The sequence below is a fragment of the Anas platyrhynchos genome, chromosome 4 (assembly GCF_047663525.1).
Source record: "Anas platyrhynchos isolate ZD024472 breed Pekin duck chromosome 4, IASCAAS_PekinDuck_T2T, whole genome shotgun sequence".
Lineage (NCBI taxonomy): Eukaryota > Metazoa > Chordata > Aves > Anseriformes > Anatidae > Anas > Anas platyrhynchos.
Genome location: NC_092590.1, coordinates 78569764 through 78589199, shown reverse-complemented (window position 1 = coordinate 78589199; position 19436 = coordinate 78569764). Strand labels below are relative to the sequence as shown.

General features: G+C 46.0%; 1 long non-coding RNA gene across 1 annotated transcript in view; it reads right to left on the bottom strand.

Annotated features, from left to right (window-relative positions):
* Nucleotides 1–18086, bottom strand: part of LOC119716844 (uncharacterized) — a 31647-nt gene extending 13561 nt beyond the window's left edge. The window contains exons 1-2 of the long non-coding RNA XR_011809308.1: nt 16852–18086; nt 16145–16249 (exon numbers count right to left, since the gene is read on the bottom strand). This is a non-coding gene — a long non-coding RNA (uncharacterized lncRNA). The remainder of the gene's footprint in view (nt 1–16144; nt 16250–16851) is intronic.
* Nucleotides 18087–19436: the final 1350 nt, after the last annotated feature.

Genomic DNA, 19436 nt, shown 5'->3' with positions numbered 1-19436 from the left:
CCTGCGTGGGGATATTTGGTGTTTAGACAGGATCGTAGGCCATGGAATTACAGCAGTTTGGAAAGCTACAACCTGTGAACAGAACAACTGTAATCAACCATGTGCTGCTCTTATGCACTTCGACCCAAAACCAAAATGTGTTTTATTAAGCCATTCTGAAGGGCAAAAATTTTGCTGTGGACGGCAGGAACATGAAAGTGCTTTAAGATTTGTTTGTGTGGGCTAGGAAGGCACACGCTGTCAGCACAGCTCAGCTGGCAAGTGGTAACTCATCACACTGAACTATCAGTCTGGAAAGGAACCGTGTGTCTCCAGCTCTGTAGGAACAGTCCCTGTTATTTTGAGACTGAAGGCCACCAACGCTTGTAGAGTTGCATGACGCCATATATTCAGGTACCGTGGCCAACTAAAGCACCCAGGGGACTTCCAGATTACAAAATATGGATAGGAGAGATGGAAGGCACCAGCTTTATCCTCCTCCTCACAACATTTGGGCTTGCAGGGGGGTGATAGGCCCTGGAAACCTTTTGCAGCATCCCCGGTGAGGCAGGAGGAGGAGTATGGTGGGTTCAGCAGGTGGCGCTCCTCCCTTGACTAAGTGCTGACAATTAGCAAATTAACTTAATTAGGGAGTGATTGGGGCTGAGGTTTCTCCCTCCTGCTCACCTGGCTGCTGCCTGCATGTGTGTGGGCCTCACTGTTGCCCGCTGAGCTCTTTGTGCTGAGAGGGGGGTGGCGATGCGCTCGCAGGAGGGCAGGAGATATGCTGGTGTCAAACCAAAGCACGAGACCACAGCTGAGCCCTAGCACACATCACTGCAAGGCAAGAATCAACGAGGGACAAGCAGTCAGGGGGCTTGGGGCATTGGTTTACTCATTGCCCTTGCCCCAAGCAAGGGACTTGCCTCCGTTTCCCCATTTACACCACCAAGCTGTGGTAATGTCCAGCCCTGGGGACCATGGCCAAGGGGGATACGTCCTGATGTGCTTGGAAATTGCTGTGTGCAGTCATCAATGCCTCCCCCCCTTCCCCGTGCTGTCTTCCTCCCTTGCTCGCATTTTGAGGCAAGCTCTCTAATGGCTTGCTCTTAATTAGGGTGAACTCTGAGTGCCCTGCTAGCACGCCCTTTCCTTTGTCAGCTAATTGGCCGGGCTTTCTGATCTATTATGTAAATAGTCTAAGTCTCTGTGGCACAGTGTCGTAATGCAATGCATTCCTGGGAGCCTGGGCTTCTGTTTCATGGGATCGTGCTCCAGCCTCAGGCAAAAACAGCAGCAACAACAACAAAAACCAGGCAAGCCTTTGGCTCACTTTCTCGAGGCTCCAGAAACGAGTTGCAGAAGAAAGTGTTCTGGGCAGCAGTTCAGGGCATGCAGATGGGGAGAGGGTGCGTGAGGAGGCTGAGGACAGCGGGAAGAGTTAAAGGCTTCCCTCCTCCTCCCGGCACAGCCGGCTGGTCTCTGTCCTGCGGGCTGGCCCATGGACAAGCCAGCATCACCTCCCGCCCTGGGTGGCCAGGGTTGTGCTCACACCTCCCAGCCAAGTCCCCTGGTGCACAGGTAGAGCCAGGGGTGAGTCTGGAGCTGTCCCGTGTCACATCCCCAGGGAGGAAGGAGCAGCCGTGCTCTTCTACTGAGCGATGGAGGAAGGGCTCTGCTGTGTCCTTCCTCCTGTTGAGGGACCGGTCAAGCTCCCCACTGTGTTTCAGGGTGTCTCGCCGTGTTGTGCATATTTAAACAAAGCTGTAGATGTTTAACCAGGTCGGGAGTTTGTGTGGTCAAGTCGTGTTTAAGTGACAGACCTGCTCGCCTAGACAGACAAGTCAGGGGACTCTGCTTCCCATCCACCTTTTGGAGATGCTCTGGCAGGAGAACACACCCACCAGTGTTAACAGGCAGCAAGGGGACAGCTTCCTAAAAGAGATCAACAGGCCATGCTTTCTCCAAACACAAGCAATTAAGCTGAGCACCTCTGTTTTGGGGTCTTCTGCAACAGACTGCGTGTCACCACGTCCTGATAACTCTGCTGCTTTGGCAGGCAGGTCCAGAGAGGTAGCCCAGATGGCATGAGGGCTTTCAGCAGTGCCTGACCTCATCCCCCAGCGTATCAGCCAATGTTTTCTGAGGGGGATATATACAGGGAGGGAAAGGGAGGGAGGAAAACTTCAAAACTATAATTATTCCACGGACAAGGAGAGCTATAAAATAAATGAGCAAAGTCCCTGCTCCGATAAATCCGCTTAGAAATCCAAACCCAGTAGCAACAGTGTAATTTATGTCCCATTGAAAGAGGTCCAGATGAAAATTGATGAAGTCTCTTATTTGTGTAATAAATCAGTTTCCATTAATGTAAGCGATACGTATATTTATAAACACAGGCTGTACCCTAGGCTTGTTACTCAGGTTGTTGGAAGGGGGGCTGGGGAGAAAAGGGTGCTCTGAACCATAAAGTCCTTACTGATAAATCCAGAAAGACAATCTGTGAAAAGATAGTGGACTCAATTTATGACACCTGAAAAAGAGCCAAGTGTGAGTAAATCTCCTGTTCTTGCAGAAATAAATCTGGTAAAGTCTTCTTTCTCTTTCATGTCTCTGGAGGGGGCCGTAGAGCCAGTTTAAAAATTCCAGATAATTTCAAACAGTTGTTTGCTTTGACCACACCTCCGTGCTCCCAGACCCATAAGTTCCATCACCCATTTTTTTATCCTGTTGCACACCATGAAGACCTTTCCTGGCCTGGGTCTTCCTGAGGAGCAGCAAGGTGGCTTGGTTTTGGAGCTGGTCGTTCCATGCATAAGTTGACCTTCATCCACACAGTGATGTGTGGAGCTTGCAAAGGGCCACTCTGCCAGCCATGGGGTAGAAAGGGTGCCAGGAGATTTATTGCAATGGTTCATTTCTACGTCAGCCAGCGAGGGGTGAAAGGTTGTTGCATTTATGGTTTGATTTGTATTTCTGGTGTTGCCACAGCTTGTCAGGATTCTTCAGAAGATACACAACATGTCCTTGCTGTGCAGAGGGCTGTGGCTTGCAAGCTATTTAACTAATGCCAGCCTGTCCTGGAATAGCATGGCCTGGAGCAGAGCCACAGAGATGCAGACAGGTCTGGGATCAAGTCAGGGTAAGGCTGTACCCAAGGGGTTATGCTGGCATGATAAAAATGAATTAAAACACCAGCCATCCCTCTTGTCCTCCAAGCAGAGAGCAAACCTTGCAATCATGGATCTGAGTAGCAGACGCACCACCCATGCTGCTGGTTGTGCAGGCAACTGCTGGTGCTAAGGCAATTGCTTGGGCCTGAGGCTTGTCCCTTGGCAGAGTTTGTGAGCTCGGTGACTGAGGCAAAGTCTATGCTTATAAACAAAGCAGGGCCAGGACACAGGGCTCACCCAGGCAGTTGATTGTCAGCACAGTCTCCAGTTTTGTCCCAGCCAATCCACAGTCTCTTAGCACACTTCAAGTGATGGAGGTTGTCCTCAGCACCCTTCTTGTTTTTCTTTTTTCTTTTTTTTTATTTTCTTCTTTATGAAAGAAGACAGCCCAGACATATGAGCAAAGGCAAATACAACATTGTGCACCTGAGATGCAATAACTCCAAGCAGTCCCTCAGTGTAGCAGCTCTGTCCTTCATAATATTGAGGTCTTGATTTGACAAGCACCTGCTTAGACTTTTAATTTGGCCTTGCTTTAGGAGAAGACTTGGAATAGGAAAATCCCAAAGTCATTTCCAGACTCAGTTATTATATAGTCATGTGCCTGTGCTAGCCCAGGAGCCAAAGGGACCTTAGCGTGGCTCATTTATGAGGACAGACTTATCAAGGGTGACCCAGCTTCCTATCTGTAATCCCAGGGCAGGCTTGTTGGCAGATTGCTTGGTGATTCTGCAGCTGGGCTCTGCTGATCCACAGTCACATCCCAGTGAGGTCTCAAGGACCCTGTACAGGTCTACAGGACAGTTTGTACCACTGCTGTTAATCTAAGGGGTGGAGTGCTGCTTTCCCTCCTGCACAGCTTGCACAAACCCTTGGAACCCTTACACAAGCCACGTGTCTGATGTTACTTACTGAAAAATTGCAAGAAAGAAACGAGGTCTTATGTTTCTTTTGTTCTACCCACTTTCTTGCCAAGATATAGTGGCTGCTAATGATCTTACACCATCAGCCGAAAAAAAAAAGAACAACTGAAGATTATGGCAAATAAACCCTGATAAATAGTTATTTTGCCCTATTAGCAGCAAAAGTCAAGTTTACATTTTGGATGATGATGACAGCAGGGGCACACCATGGCAGCCTGCTAAGCACACAGCTTCGAGGTACGTTTGTGTCACAGCAGCCAGGTGCATTTTACCCCAGTCTGGCACCAAATCCTGATGCCACGTGGGTTGGAGGTGCCTTGAGGGGGAAGAGCTGAGCTTGGCGGCACACAGGGCTTTGCACAAGAGCACAGAAGGTCCAAGCTGTGGCTAGGGTGTGCCTGGCGTGGGAGTCGCAGCTGCATGGGGAGTGCCGTCCCATGCCAGCCCAGGGACAAGCGCAGCACTTGGGAAGATGCTCCAGCCCTTCCTCAGCACCTGGTGGAGAGTTCATGGGAGCTGCCCGAGGAGAGGAACGCGCACCGGGAACACCGAGAGCCAGGAGGCAAACACCAGGGTTATCACAGGCACCATCGTGAGACTCAGGCTTGTGGTCTAACGAAGCTGGGTGATCTCAGCAGCACCTAATCACCCAGAGCTGAGGTGAGGTTCTGGAAACGTTTACCAGAGGAGATGCAGGATGGTTTCAACCAAAGGGTTGAAAAAAGGGTTGAAAAAATGGGTGACCGAAAGGCAAACACCAGAAGGGGTTAAGGTGTTAAGGGGTTAAGAAGGTGTTTAAGGAAAGGTTGGACGTGGTGCTTAGGGACATGGTTTAGCAGGTGATATTGGAGGTAGGGGGATGGTTGGACCAGATGATCTTGGAGGTCTTTTCCAACCTCAATGACTCTATGATTAGAGATCGGGAGAAAAGGACATGTCCTACAGAGCTGTATCATCCAAGGTCTGAAACCCCAATATCAGCCTGATTCCAAAATGTCCTTCTCATTACTGCTAGCTGAACTATAGAATTTGGTGAGTGAATCCTGGAGGGCACCATGGTGGTTCCCTTGACAGCTAGGCAAGGACACAGGAAGACATAGCTGAAGGTCATAGGATAGATGGTCGGGTCTCTGGAGTTCACATTTAGCATTCTACCCTATGGTGTTTTTCTGAGAAAGCTGCCTTGAGGGACTTAAAATTTCCCTGAGTGTGGACAATAACTTTCGCTGCATACCAGAGATGAAGATACTGAGCTCTGGCTTTAGGTAGAGCAAAACAAGCTAAGACTGTAGGAGCATTAATTCAGATGCTGGTTGGATGGTTCCCACTCCTATTTGGATTTCTTTCTGAAAGGCTCTTAGTGCACAGGATGGATCTGCCTTGGTGTCATTCACACTGTCCCTAGACTTGCCTGGAGCAGAAGCTGGAAATGGAATTCCCACTGAGATCCCTGGAATAAGTTGGCCTACCCTAGTTGAAACTGAGATGTCCAGCTAGGTCCTTACCTCAACAGGCACCAACAGAATTTATGACTTCTATAAAGAAAAATGGAAGCAAACACCAAATTGGGAGCAGCTGAATGAGTTAAAATGAAGTTTGCAGATGGTGGCAATGAGCAGACAACCAGCAGCAATGCTCCCTGCTCACTGGTGGTACCCCACCTTGGCAATCCACATTGCCTTCCTGGGATCCCCAACAGTGTGGGGAACCTGCCCCAATTCCATGGGTGTAACTCCAGGGCTGCAACCTTGGCCTGGCGCCAACCAGAGCCGAGTTCAGATCCCCATTTCACTTGGATCACTTGGGTAAGTCACCCAGTCACACTGCAGCATAGTTCCTCTCCTATAAATCTGGCCATACCTCCTCTCCCTCAGCTCTTCACTCTGTAAACTCTTTGCAGCAGAGGCTACTTGCAATGGGTTTACACAGTATCCAGGCATAATGGGATCCTCATTTAGGCAGAGGGACATTGCTGTAAGTCCTTACTTCAGAGTATTTTTCCCCTCACCAGCACAGGGTGTTCTGGGAAATGACCCGATTTTGCTCACTTTGCTTGTGCTCTCCCTGTTTTGGCAACGGGAGCTCTCCTGTGTGCATACAGGTGTGGGGCAGGTTCCAGAAACAGCAGCCTTCAGCTGTGGGTTCATAAATCTTTCTGCTTCTATACCGATGCAGAGAACCTCACCTCACCTATCCATGTGCTAATTAAATAAGGGCAGCGAATTATCAGCATGGGCAGGGATTAAACGGCTTGTTTACAAAATTGTATCATTTGCAGGTCACGATGACACTTGTCTTTTCTCTTTCACACAAATTCCAATGATTTTATTTAATTTTTTTTTTTTACTCTTTGTTGGGGGCCCACAGATACTAATGCTGATGGCTTGATTGGCAGTGCTGTCTATGGAGTATCTCAAGGGATGCCCCATGCCTGCAAACCATGGCATTTTCAGCATGCTTGACCCAAAGCATTGTCATGCAAAGCCTCAGCTTCCTCTCCAGAGACAAAAGACCAAAATTAAAAGCCTGTTAAGATTTTTTTTTCCTCTCCCTTTAGCCATCAACTACCCTCCAAACCAGCGGTGCACTAAATCTTACCTCTCGGGGCTGCTGTAGACTTTGTGAATCCAGTTCCTCTCACTGGGCTCCCCCAGATTGGCATTTTCTTCCCCCAGAGTCTGGGACATGACTCACCGAGGAGTGTCACCCTTGGGGAGTTGCAGAAGAACATTGCATCAGCCCATGCAGGAGTGTAAATGACAGGATTCCCATGAAATTTGGCAGCCGTTCATAACTTCACAAACACCATGGAGGTAACTTCTGGGAACCTCTAGATCTGCAAGTGCAGCTAGGTCCCATTACTCTAACCCTAAAAGCCTGAACTAAACTCTGATGCTCAAACCCACCCAAGCTGATGGGAGCTCTGGGATCACCAGGAAAAGAGAGGAGCAGTGCCCAGGAGCATGTTCAGCAACAAAACCTCAAATTTTGTAACTGGTTTGAGCATAGATAAGGCTTGGCACAAGGAAGTGAGCTGAACTGTAGGAAGGATGATATCAATAGACAAACACAAGAGCACAAATATGGTGTTCTTCATTGTGATCCATAATAAAAGGTCCTTTTGTTTTTCTCTTACAACCACTCAGACATCCTTCCCTGTCCTTTCTTGACCAAGACATCTTTTCTAACAGCTCAACTTGAATTCCTGGAGAGAGCAACCCAGCCTGCAATCTGGTCTGGTGGATGTGGCCGCACTCCTGGCTGTTTCTGTGCAACATAAGACAGATGTAGGAAAGGAAATTTTTGTTTGAGAATTGTTTGAGCAATTTTTAGTGGCCATGGTAGATCTGGGGACAGTCTGCCCACACAGGTGGTGAAATTTCTATCTTTACAGGTGTTCAAACTCAGTTGGACATCTGAGCCTGAAGTGGACTGTGTGATGTCTGAAAGACCTTGCCAACTTATGACTCGTGGGTGGTTAGGTGGACAGACGCCTTCAGCTCTCTTCCAGCATTGCCCCTGACTCTCTCTGGATTTGGCTGATGGTGTCAGCTTGATCTCCATGATTATACGAGGGGTTAAAGATTTAATGCAGAAACATCTACAAGCATGTGATTTAGGCATCTACAGCATGGAGGTGAATCTCCCCTTGAAGTTTGCGCTCTGCTTCTATTCAGCTACAATTTCTTGTTTAAAACCAGGGTGTTTGGGTCAGTTCTCAGGACTATATTACAACCAAGACATATGCTATTTTCTGTATTTCCTATGGCTAGGAATTCAATGATATCTGCATCTCAGTCCCCATTAAACATACTGCATGATCATCTGTACTTTCAGGTGTGTGCAGTGACTGATAAACTCCATACATCAAAATCATACTTTTTTTTTTAGATCTTTCCTAAAACAAGAGTAACAATTAAACTGTATAGCAGGGAAAGATACTAGTAATAATAATCTTTTACAACTACTCTGCACTTTTGAAGTGCCTCCAGCCTAAACAGACTCCAAAGGCTCACGGTTCCAACAGTGCACTACAAAACAGCTGCAAGTCTTTCTGCTTTGCAAACAAGAAAATGGGGCTTCCAAGAGGTAAAGCTATTACCTCGCTATCACACTGTACCTTGGCAGCTGAGAAGAGGACCCAAATTCCCTGAGTGCCTTGTGCCTGAGCTGCAAGGCTGCTAGGAGCCTGCATTGTCATTTATTGTGTGTTTGTACACACAGTACAAGCTCTGCTGGACCCTGACCTAGGAAAGAGCCTACAGCCCTAGTTTTAAAAATAATCGTGAAGCAACTTCCCCAGAGGCATTAAGCAGAGCAAGAAGCTTTAGCAGTGCTCTCTTAGGAGCAAGAGCTCTTTTCTGCAGGGGCACATGATCCTCCCTCCACCAACTGGCAGCTTTAGACAGATTCCCCACCACTTGCTAAACATAGCCCCAAACAGAATGTCTATGTAACATGTCAAGTGTTAGCTGGGACTAATCACTCACATTATGCAACCGAGTCACATGCATGCATGCGGCATACATCAAGCAAGCTTCTGCCCTGGTTGCAGCAATAGCCCTACCTCCAGCTGAGCAGTAGTTATTGTTACTCTGCAAGATGAAGGAGGTAAAAGGCTTCTGCCACCACTCCCTGCTGTATTCAGAGCTTTTTGGTGACCTCAAGCTGGGATGGATCTGGTGGCAGCTTCTTATTAACTCCATTCCATATCTACATCCACACGGGGCCTCCTGCCTGATTACAGAGTTTGGTTCCCAGTGAATGGGCCCAGTGAGGGCTGGGGCCCCCATCCCGCTGTCACAGCTGTCCTTGCAGGGGTGCTGATAGTCCTCAAATTGCTACCATCTCCTTGAAGATGAAGTGAGACAATTTGTGGGGAAAGATCCACACAAGATGTTTGAGTCCTGGACACCTTCAAGGGTTAAAACTGCTTACACCAGGGCTGGGGCAACTCATTGGGCAGTTGTTACTTCAATCAGTATCTCAGAGAAATTGCATCCAAAAATAACTGATGTTATCTTCATCTTCCAGGTATCATGACCACTTTAACAATCCCAGAAATCACCTTTCCCTGAATTTCTGAATTTTCAATGCATTTCTTCATCTTGCATTGGGAAATTACAGATTTTTCCTTGTATTTCTGCGTTTTCCCCTTTGCCAGGGAAAACAATAATCTATTTTCTCTTCTATAAATGAGGACCTATTTTTTTTTGTTAGGCATGACAATAAGTAGAGTGGATTTGGTCCCAGAACCTCTCCTCGCTCTGCCCTGGTCACCTACAACCAACCCTTGGCAGATCAATGTGAGGCACCCACCAACTACCCTGAACCACAAATAGCACACCCAGGTCTCTCTCTACCTTTCTCCTTTCTGTGAGCCATCCCTCAATCTCGTGTGGGATCTAAAGCAAATTCCTGGGAGGTGAGGGAAGACGCATGTCTTGTGTCTGCGTGTGCGAGACAGAGCTGCCTGCCGAGCGCAAACCTGCATTTGGGCCTGCTCCGAGCAGGCATCGGGCTCTGATGCTGGGCAGGATCTTGGTTAGGGCATCCCGCCAGGGTGCTGAGATGCTGAGCTTTCCCAGGTGCATGGAAGCATGGATTTTGCTCTCCCATTTCCAGAGAGCTAATGCTAAATATGCTCCTCTGTCTTATTCCAGCCCTTCCCTGGTTATTCACATGTAGTTCATGAAGGCATTACTCCCCTGTTCTCCCAAAAACTATATCCCCGCCTATCTAGCACATCAAACCCTTCTTCAAAAAAATCCTGCAACCTTAGTGTGTGACTGAGCACATGGCTGAGTTGAGTGATGGCCAGTCCACCTCCAGTGGAGATGCAGCCCTTCTGTCTTTTCCCATGCAAACGCAGCCCCCTAAGTGCAAAGCACCAGTCCCTCTAAAGGGCAAAGGAGAGGCTGAAACCCGTTTAGCTCCATGGCAAATCCTTGCCCACTGTGTACGGTTCCCGTTAGCCTGCAGGTAGTAAGAGGCCCCAGCTGTGTGGGACCCGAGAGGAGACACTCTACTGGGAAACAGCAAAGGAGGAATATCGCATGAAGAGATGCTGCAGGGCTTGACATACATTTTAGCAATGGCAACTTCAAAACACTCCATGGATTCAAATGGATGTTGGAAAGCATTAAGAAACACTCTTGGCCTCAGATGGAAATTCAGTTGCAACTTGACTGAAGTTTAATCCTGACAGTTAGCTGTGCAGCACAAGGGATCATCTTCTGCTTTCCCCCAGGGGCAATAAAGTGCCTGTCTTTGTTACTGGACGCTGTACTTTGGTACACTAAAGGCAAACTCCGCTAAGACAACTGAGTAATCCTCTAAGGTAAGGGGAGGTTGATAGTGATGACTAAGATTTAAAATCTGCCTACTTTGTACAAGAATTTCATCACCAAGTTGCTGCCTTTCCCAGCAAGCTTAAAATCCATAAAGGATTGCATGAAATGCTTTGATGAGGCTTAATTCTTAATTGTTTTTGAAGTTATATATGCATTACCTTATATATAGCTTAAATGAATTGCACAAAGCATTTGGAATAATTAATTGGAACTGAAATCTGGCTCTTCTTCACTTTCCCATAACTTTTTATAGCTAATTCTCTTTGTGCTAAAATTTCCCTTAATCTAACTCTCTCTCTAAAGATGAATATGCTTTGGGAGAGTGGTGGTAAAATTTGAAGACTATCGAGATAAAAATGTTAATGTAAACACGTACAAAAAAAAGGGGGGGGGGGGAAGCTAATAAGGAGAAGAAATCAGAAGGGGAAAAAAAAGAAACTACATTTCTGCAGATATTTCCAATCACAGTTCTTAGAAACATAAAAATTAGAAATAGTTGAAACAATTCTTCACACTTGTCTTGTTTTGAGGATTTATAAGTTATCTCTCTTTGTCTTTTTAGAAGGAATTGGCTCAAAGGTTTAAAATTGTAGAACATTTTCACATTTGACATCTTTGAAAACAGGATGCTTTCCACCTACCTCGTAGTAATTGCTACAAACTTTTCTGGTCTGAGTTTTATCATTTTGTGAGAGCTAGAAATATAAGTGGAAAGAGTTTCAAAGGCTTTAGGTACGTGTCCCTATATAACTGTGCATGTCTTGCAGGGTCTGACAGAGGTAGAAACCAAAGTCTTTTAACTTACAGCACAGCCTGAGACCATTTCCCTTCTCAAATGAAAATGAAATGAAAAAAAAAAAAAAAAAATTCCTGAAAAACTAAAACTGGGTGGAAAAGTGCAAAGAAATGGGACTCATTCACTGTTGTGTTTCCCTACACAGCTAAAGTTTATCTTTTGTATTCCACATTTTTAATGTCTTACAAGTTGAAACAAACTTATTTTGCAGTGGAATATGGTCCCCATGCTGACATAGAATTTTCTTTTCAGTTAATTAGTAGTTAAGTAGTATTTTTCAGTGTAAAAGCATTAATTTGGGAACCATCCAGCCAGTAAGACTGGTTGTTTGTGTATGGGGGTAGCTATGTTATGCTCACAGTGTGCAGCCGTAGGGTGTGAGTCCTGCTCAGATGCAAGGTACGTAGCCTGCTTTAGAAAAGTTCCTTCACAGCAATACTCAGTTTTAAGATGTGCTATGTCCACACATTAATATCACAGAAACTACCCCCAGCTTGGCTAAAACTCAAAACCAAGAGCTAAAACCCCAGGGCCCACGCACAAAGTGCCTCAAAGTGGACTCAAATCCTCAAAGTGTATTTTCCCCATGTTCAGTTTTGCTTTTAAGTGACATGGGATTAGGCAAATACCAACTTGTCGTTCCACTTCTCATGGTTTGCAGGTAGCCCAGCTCTGCCAATGCAGAACCAGTGTTTTCAACAATAATCTGGGCTCTTAATTATTTTACGTCATGTGAAAAGTCTTAGAATCAATTTAATCTCATGTACTTTGAGAACAGAAGCGAGAAGATTTGTTAACAGCTTGCTGCAGAACAGGGAGGGGTAGTGGATGGGGAACTTCTTCCATCTGGCCACAAGTGCTAAAATACAAGGTTTGGACGCTAATATGCAGGGCTTAAAGTTAATTTGCAAGCGCTGAGAAGTACATCCAAGGACACTGAGAGGTGTAAGGAGGAAGGCTGCGGAGGCTTTCATGAAAGCTGACTTTGTGTTAGGTCAGCTGTCTTCAGGATGACAGGTTTCAGGAGAGGCCAAGGAACAGCCAAAATGTTTATGATTTCCTCTGGCAATCTGCAAGAGCAGTTTATATTACATGCAAATAACAAAGGTTAATGAAATGGAAAAGTTGAGAAATCAAATGCTCAGAAATTAGGAAACGCTGAATTAAGAATGTAAATTTAACCACAAAGCCACATTGTCCTCTTTATTCCTTATGAGACTTTCATATCATATCTTTTTAGATGCCCAAGTAACAAAGCTAATGTTTTTCCAACTACTTAAATGCTAACAAGATTTTTTACTGTGTATCTGGTGAGAAACATAGAAAAATCTTGATATATGTGTTTTTACAATAGATTTATGCCTTTTTTCTACTCATTCTTCCTGTATTGAAAAGAGGTTGATTAAAGCTGTAACAAAATATTGCTTCTGAAAAAAAAATTAAAAACTCTGGTGTGAAGCAACCATGGCATCTCTTGAAAAGATACCAGTCCTGATTTGAAGACTATGCAAAGCACATGCCAAATTCTACTTCACTAATGTGGTAACAGTTTATACCTGCTTTGGATGGATGTAAATGGCTATATCACAGAGAAATGGCTCTGCAATATATCTAGCACAACATTACTCAAACGGCAGTGTTGCAGAAGCTCCTTCAGCTCACCCGTGCATTGCTTCCCCTCACTCCCCCCTGCAGGTCCCAGCTCTCCCACTTCTCAGCCTCTCCCTAGTTCATCTACAAGCAAGCACTGTTGCTGCTTTTGGGTTGGTTTTCAGTGAATCACCCACAGCCATCTGATGACCGGAGTTAACTTGAAGGAGGTGGCCGGGTCATACGGCCAAGTTCAAGCAGAGGGCACAGCTCCCCTTTTTGGCAGCTCCTCAGCCAGCTGCACAATTTCCCCTTTTGTTTCTTCTGGTTGCAGTCAAACCTGGGGGCACCAACCAAGGCCACTGCCCCACCATTCATGTATGTGGAGATGGGAGGTCAGAAAGTGTCACAGACCAACTCAAGGTTGTGTTGGAGCTGAGGAGCACAGGGAGGATCTCCTGGCTCTCTGTCCTGCACCGTACGAGGAAAACCAGCAGTTGCCAAACTTTTATATAGTCCTGCAACTAGAAATGGGTCTACCCAATGCAAGTCACTTCCAGACAACTTAGGAGAGGATTCAGGTCCCTTGGAGAAGGTTCTAGGAAAAGTATGGGAGCAGGCTGCTGGGGAAGGGGGCAGCAAAGGGGTCTGGGTGTGTTGTTCTAGGGAAGGGACTGAAACCATTCAGTGGGCCATCAAGCAATGTGATGAAGCAAGCGGGCTGCTTGGGAGGGCCCACCAACCCCTGGCTGTGTCCCGGCAGCAAGCCCCCACACCGTGTCTCGAGCAGGGGCCAAGGCAGAGCAGCTCCATGGTCCTGGGGCCACCCTGGGCTTTGATGCTTCTGCAGCCACACGCAGAGCAGTGGCTCCCGTGGTTTCCAGAACATGGATCAGCATTGGTGCTGAGCTGCTTCAGAAGCGATAAAGCAGGTCAGGGTACAGGCTGGGCCTGCGTTAATTCTGCTCCTGCTAACCCAAGATCTGGAAGAGCCGGGAACTATGGTGCACAGACACAGGAGCCTCCTGGAGTAGGACCAGCTGAAGGCTGGAGGATGTCCAGCTGCCTCGGCCCAGAGGTGATAAAACCAGCTGAGAGCCTTCGCAAGAGCATGACAGCCTCAGGCACATATAATCAGGGTAGGTCTAGGCCTGAGCTTGTCAGGCCATGCTGCAAGGGGCAAACTCAGATGTCACCAACCCGATTTCATGGAATTGTCCTCCCTGGGGGGTCTCCTGTCTCCTCATTCAAGGGGACGTCTTTCTGCAAGGCACATCATGTCCAGCACATCCCAGCAAGATTTAGCTGCTGATGGGGTGTTTCTATTGCTTCATTTTGTTTTGTTAATTAAAACATGGATTATTGAAAAAAAAAAAAAAAAGCACGGATTTTTTTTATTATTATTATTTTATTGTACTGTTCTTTCTCATGGAGCAACCTCCAGAGAAATAAAAGAGATTACAAAAAGAGAGGAACAATATCCATGCAGAGGCTGTGGGTTCTTGCAAATTAAGTTGTAAGGAGGAGAAGGGAAAGAACAAAAGGACTAGGCTCCTGATAAGGAGCTGCTGTAATCATGCATGCCAAAAACGCGCACTGGGGTGTTTTCTGTAGGATCCCCTTTGTGGAGAAAGAAGACAGAGGGAGGAGGTGTTTGGAAGATGACTGTTCTCAGTTCATGGCTGAGGACTGCAGGAAAGGGAGATGGATACACCTGCACGGCCCAGGTGGGTGTGAAAAACAGGGCAGCAGTGTTACAGCTCTCAGAGCAGATCTGTGTTAAACATGGCTGTTCAACATAGCTGTGCCCAACCCAGGGGTGGGGACAGGAGGACACCAATGCTCAAGAAGTGACAGGGGTCGTGGCCAGTCAGGAAAGCAGAGTCCTGAGCTGCCCTCCCCTCACAGGAGCCGTCCCCAGGGAAGGCATTGCCCACTCCGGGCTTTTTGCAGCAAAGTCGTATCCCTTCTCAAGTCTCAGGCACACAGCTGTGGCCTCTGTCACTCCCTTGCAACGCCCCACAGAGGGGAGATGAGTTTAGTGCTTCACATTTCAGTGGTACACTCTGTTCGTATCTCTGTACTCCATGCATGGGGCTCTGTATGCCCATTGCAGAGTTGCAGGAGTGGATTCCTCAAATACAGGAGGCTGCTGCAGCTCCCCCAGGAGGAGCCCCCCAAGCTCTGGGCAGCCTGTGCCAGGGCTCTGGCACCCCTAGGCCCAGCAATGCTTCCTGAGGGGCAGGGGGAGCCGCCAGGGCTCCGGGCTGGGCCCACGACCTCCAGGCCCGGCCCTGGGCACTGCTGAGCAGAGCCTGGCTCCGGCCTCTCCACACCTCCCTGCGGGGCTTGGTGGACACGGACGGGATCCCCCTGCCCTCCTTGTCCCCAGGCCGAGCAGCCCCAGCTCTCTTGGCCTCTCCTCACACCTCAGATACACCAGTCCCTACCCCACAAGCTCTACATTCCCCCCCCCAAAAAAAATATTTATTAATAATGAATTTATCATCACATAGTTTCCTACAGAATATGAATTAAGTCTGTGTGGCCACACAGTCTGTTATCTCCCCCTCCAAATACTGAACCAGCAGATCACACACAACCAGCTTTGAAAGCGAGGAGAGAGGTGTTAAAGCTGCGCAGCCTGCGCAGGTGTCATGAAAATGGGGGAGAGAAGCAGGCCCACATGGTGCTGTGCTGTGGGAAATGCTTCAGGCCTACATAAGCCCTAACAATAAGGACACATGTCCTTAAAGAATTTGTCTCTTTTCATTTGGCATTTCTCTGCTAGCTGTTTGAACACAGTCATTGCAGGAGGAATAACTCACAGCTTTGCAGAGTGAGTCCTCCTTCCCCTTAGCATTAGAAGATTTTTTTTTTTTTTTCCTGGTGTTTCCCCAGCATCCCCTAGAAAACAGTGGGTAAAACCATGAGGTTTTTGAGGCTCAATCTTTCTGCTGCAAGTCCTAGCAGGACAGCCTGATGTGCAGGCAGGGAGGATCTGTCCGCTAGGAGGAACTGAATCCTTCAGATCACCTTGTGCTAATTCTTGTGTCCTCGGATGACATGGGCTTTAGGCCTGTAATCTTCATGGGCTTGGCTGGAGCCCACACTCCTTGAGAAATAGGGCAACCAGCAGTCCTGGTCCCAAAAGCTGTGTGCTCACAGGGCCAGCACAGACCTGCTGCAGCTCACACTCCCAGCCCAACATCCAGGCTCCACGGTAACATCTGAGACCCAGGAGTGGGTGATCCCTCCTCCACAGCCCTATATTGGAACAACACTTTCTCCCATGTCCAGTGCACACCTCTTCCTTACCATTCACCTTACCCTTTCCCTTTAGGAGCTGGACTCAATGATCCTTGTGGGTCCCTTCCAACTCAGGATATTCTATGATTTGAGATAGTCCATGTGTCCCCTCTGCAAAGCACCATCCTGCACAGTAGAGAGAAGAGAAACTGAGGCAGCAATCCCCAACTTGTCCACCCAGCAGGAGTCAATAGAGGGGCGAGGAGCAAATTTCCGAAGTCCCATGTTTCAGAATAAATCGGCACACACTAGGCCTGATTCTATTTTAATGTTTAGCCTACTATTTAAATAAATAAAATAAATGAAAAAAAAAAAAGAACAACAACAAAAAAACCTGGAGGAAGAGGCTTAAAACCAGATTTGCCAAATCCAAATGGGGGGGGGGGGGGGGGGGCGGTTGAAATAGGGGGTTGTTTGTTTTTTTCTCACTGTGAACTTGTCTCAGAGTAACCAAGAAACTATTGAGCGAAATCCACAATTGCTTCAGAAAAATGAAAATAAAAGAAAAGCAGTAGTTCGGGATATTTTCTGATTCCAATATGCAAGCTTTTGAGAAAAATCTCTCCCTCATTCTTTCCCTAACGAGGAATCCTACAGCTTAGAAAAGAAAGACATTTGGTCAAATCTTGTTTTAAAGAAGAAAAAAAAAATAAAAAGAAAACACATAAAAGTGTCTTTATCAATGAACTACTAACAAGCAGAAAATGAGCAGAATGAGCCTTTCTCACCAAGTCTAACGAACACCTCAGATTGTAGAGCTGGTTCCACATTCAGTTGTCTGAAGAAAATAAGACTGAGGAAAGAAAAGATTAGTGTCAGGCTAGAAGTATTAGATGATTAGCATTGTTTTAGGAAGCAATCTGAGATGTCATCTGGAGATATGCTACCGATCCATCTGGGGGGAAAAGGAAAGAAGACAGAGGAGAGGGAGGGAAAAAAAAAACAACCCAACAACCCTGTTTTGTTTCTCATTACTGCTCTAATTCTGGTGTAATTGAAAACGGACTGAATGTGTTTAGGAACATGTAGGACATCTGTTTCTCATTGGAAGAGCTCCGCTTTTTCGAGTGGCGCCTTCCATCTTCATCACAGTCCAAAGATTCCCACATCACGACTTGTCCTCTTTCTTTCTCTCCTTTTTTTTTTTTTTTTTCCTTTCCAGAAAATGGGAGGTTGAACTTTCGACTCCATGTAAAACAGTTGGAGAGAAACCATGATAAGTCCCTGGGGACCCATTGAGCCTTTCTTCCCATTATCCTACTTGATTCTTTGCAGCTTCTCAGTTCTTTAAATACAGCCTTGAGCTATTTAATGCTGGTGGCATGAAGAAAAAGGGGAAGGGACAAGAGGAGGGGGAAGAAAAGAAGAAAATGGAAGAACAATTTGTAAGGTCAGACATCAAAACAGAGAAACAAAGACAACAACACTGAAAGCTGTCCTTAAGCTGGGCCAGGACATCATGCTTTGCCAAAGGGGATAGATCTACACAAACACTGGTTCATGCAGTTCTGGCTCTCCTATGTGTGGAGGAAGGAGTCTAAGATCCAAGAAGATTTGCTTGTGGGTTAAACCAAAGGGCAATATCCTAATTCTCCTCCTGGACCCACACACTAAGTCTCCAGTGTTCATTTTGGTTTGGATGACTACAAAACTGTCTCTCATAGGAAATTCTGGAGGCCCCATTGCTTAGGGAGAGATTAGAAGTTGAGGAAACAATAAAGAGCTTGTGGGAAAAATCACTACCTTGGCAGGGAAACAGGCTGCATGGTCTGATAACTCATAATACTCCACCATTTGGAGAAGGTCTGCTTGTAGTGAGAGGGACCAGAGCATGACCGCAAGCTAGAAATGGGCCTTGATTTCATGAACAGCTCCATTCTGCTTTAATAACACTTTCCATCAACACGGTTAATTCACGACCATCGGCCCATGAGACAATGACTGCTCTTCCCCTGCTACGCCAGCCTCACAACCATCGCCTCCAGACAACAAAGGGGAAAAAGGATGTCTTTGGCTGTGGTGCATGAAGAAACACAACCGCAGTGAGATGTAGGAAGGACCTTGGGAACGCCAGACAGAAACACCACTGAGGAGAGCCCTTCTTATGCCCCTAGGTCATGAGTAACTCTGGGCCTGCAGGAGAACTTTGCAAATGAATAAAACAACCAATGTGGTCTCTGCCTGGCCAGTGCTCACCATGAAATCAGCAGGTCTGATTCTCTTGGGCTGCCACACTATGCCCTTCTGAGAGAGCAAATGAGCCTCAGCATGGTCATTAATTATATTTTCTCCTGTTGCAAAGTCTACTCAGGTGGCCAAAGTGAAAAAAAAAAATCCTCTTTGGAAAACAAAGGCAGACTTCACTTTTGATTTTAGTTGGACTCAGGATTTAGTCTTTATAGCCAAGTAGCTATGACTGGAATATGTCCTGCCCGAGGTGACTGAAGCAGAATTTATAAGAAGTCAAATGCTAATGAAATTACATCAGGAAAGGGATGATCTCTTCCTGAAAAGGAGATGCAGAAAGCCATCAAGCTGCATCAGAAAATGCTGATGAAGGCATCTTACTGTCAATGAATGCCATTTCATTGATTCTAGTGTTTTGTTGGAATTTTTAATAGGAAATCTTAAGAGAGTGTTTTTTGTTTTTGTTTTTGACTGGAAAGTATTAAACGATTTCATTTTGATAATATTTCAGTCACCCCATCTCAAATTTGTTATCCATAACATTTTGGCATATGTTAATATGCTCTGCTTACATATATGTTTTACACTTTTGCAAGCTGGATATTAAAACTGTTTTGACTTTATCAAATCAAATGTACTGACTTCTTGAAGCAAAATGTTCCTGTATCATCAAAACTGTGCATTTTAATTATTTGGATTTTTCTTTTCTAATCTGTCTGGACAGAAGACTTTGGTTGATTATTTTCTCCATTTAGTTTGAATAATGTTTGAAATTTCAGAATTTTCCCAGAAATAAGGACATCAGAACATTTTTTTGCAATCAGCTTTAGAAAGCTGATTTTGTCACTGAATTATATATATATATGAACAGCATATATTTTTATAACTGCATATATAAATACAGTTACACTATACACCTTCAGAGGAAGTTCAGATGGAATTAGTTCACTAGGGGAAAAAGTTCCCTGGCCAGAAAAAGTATTGAGTGCTCTGAAAAAGATCAGGTCATGTTTAAAAAAAAATGAGAAAATAAAAAAATCTGAGGTTCTTTGAGTCTTGGTCATTTAATCATCATAAACTCCCAGACACTCAAAATCTCTCACTTCGTAGTCTGGACTTTTAGCTG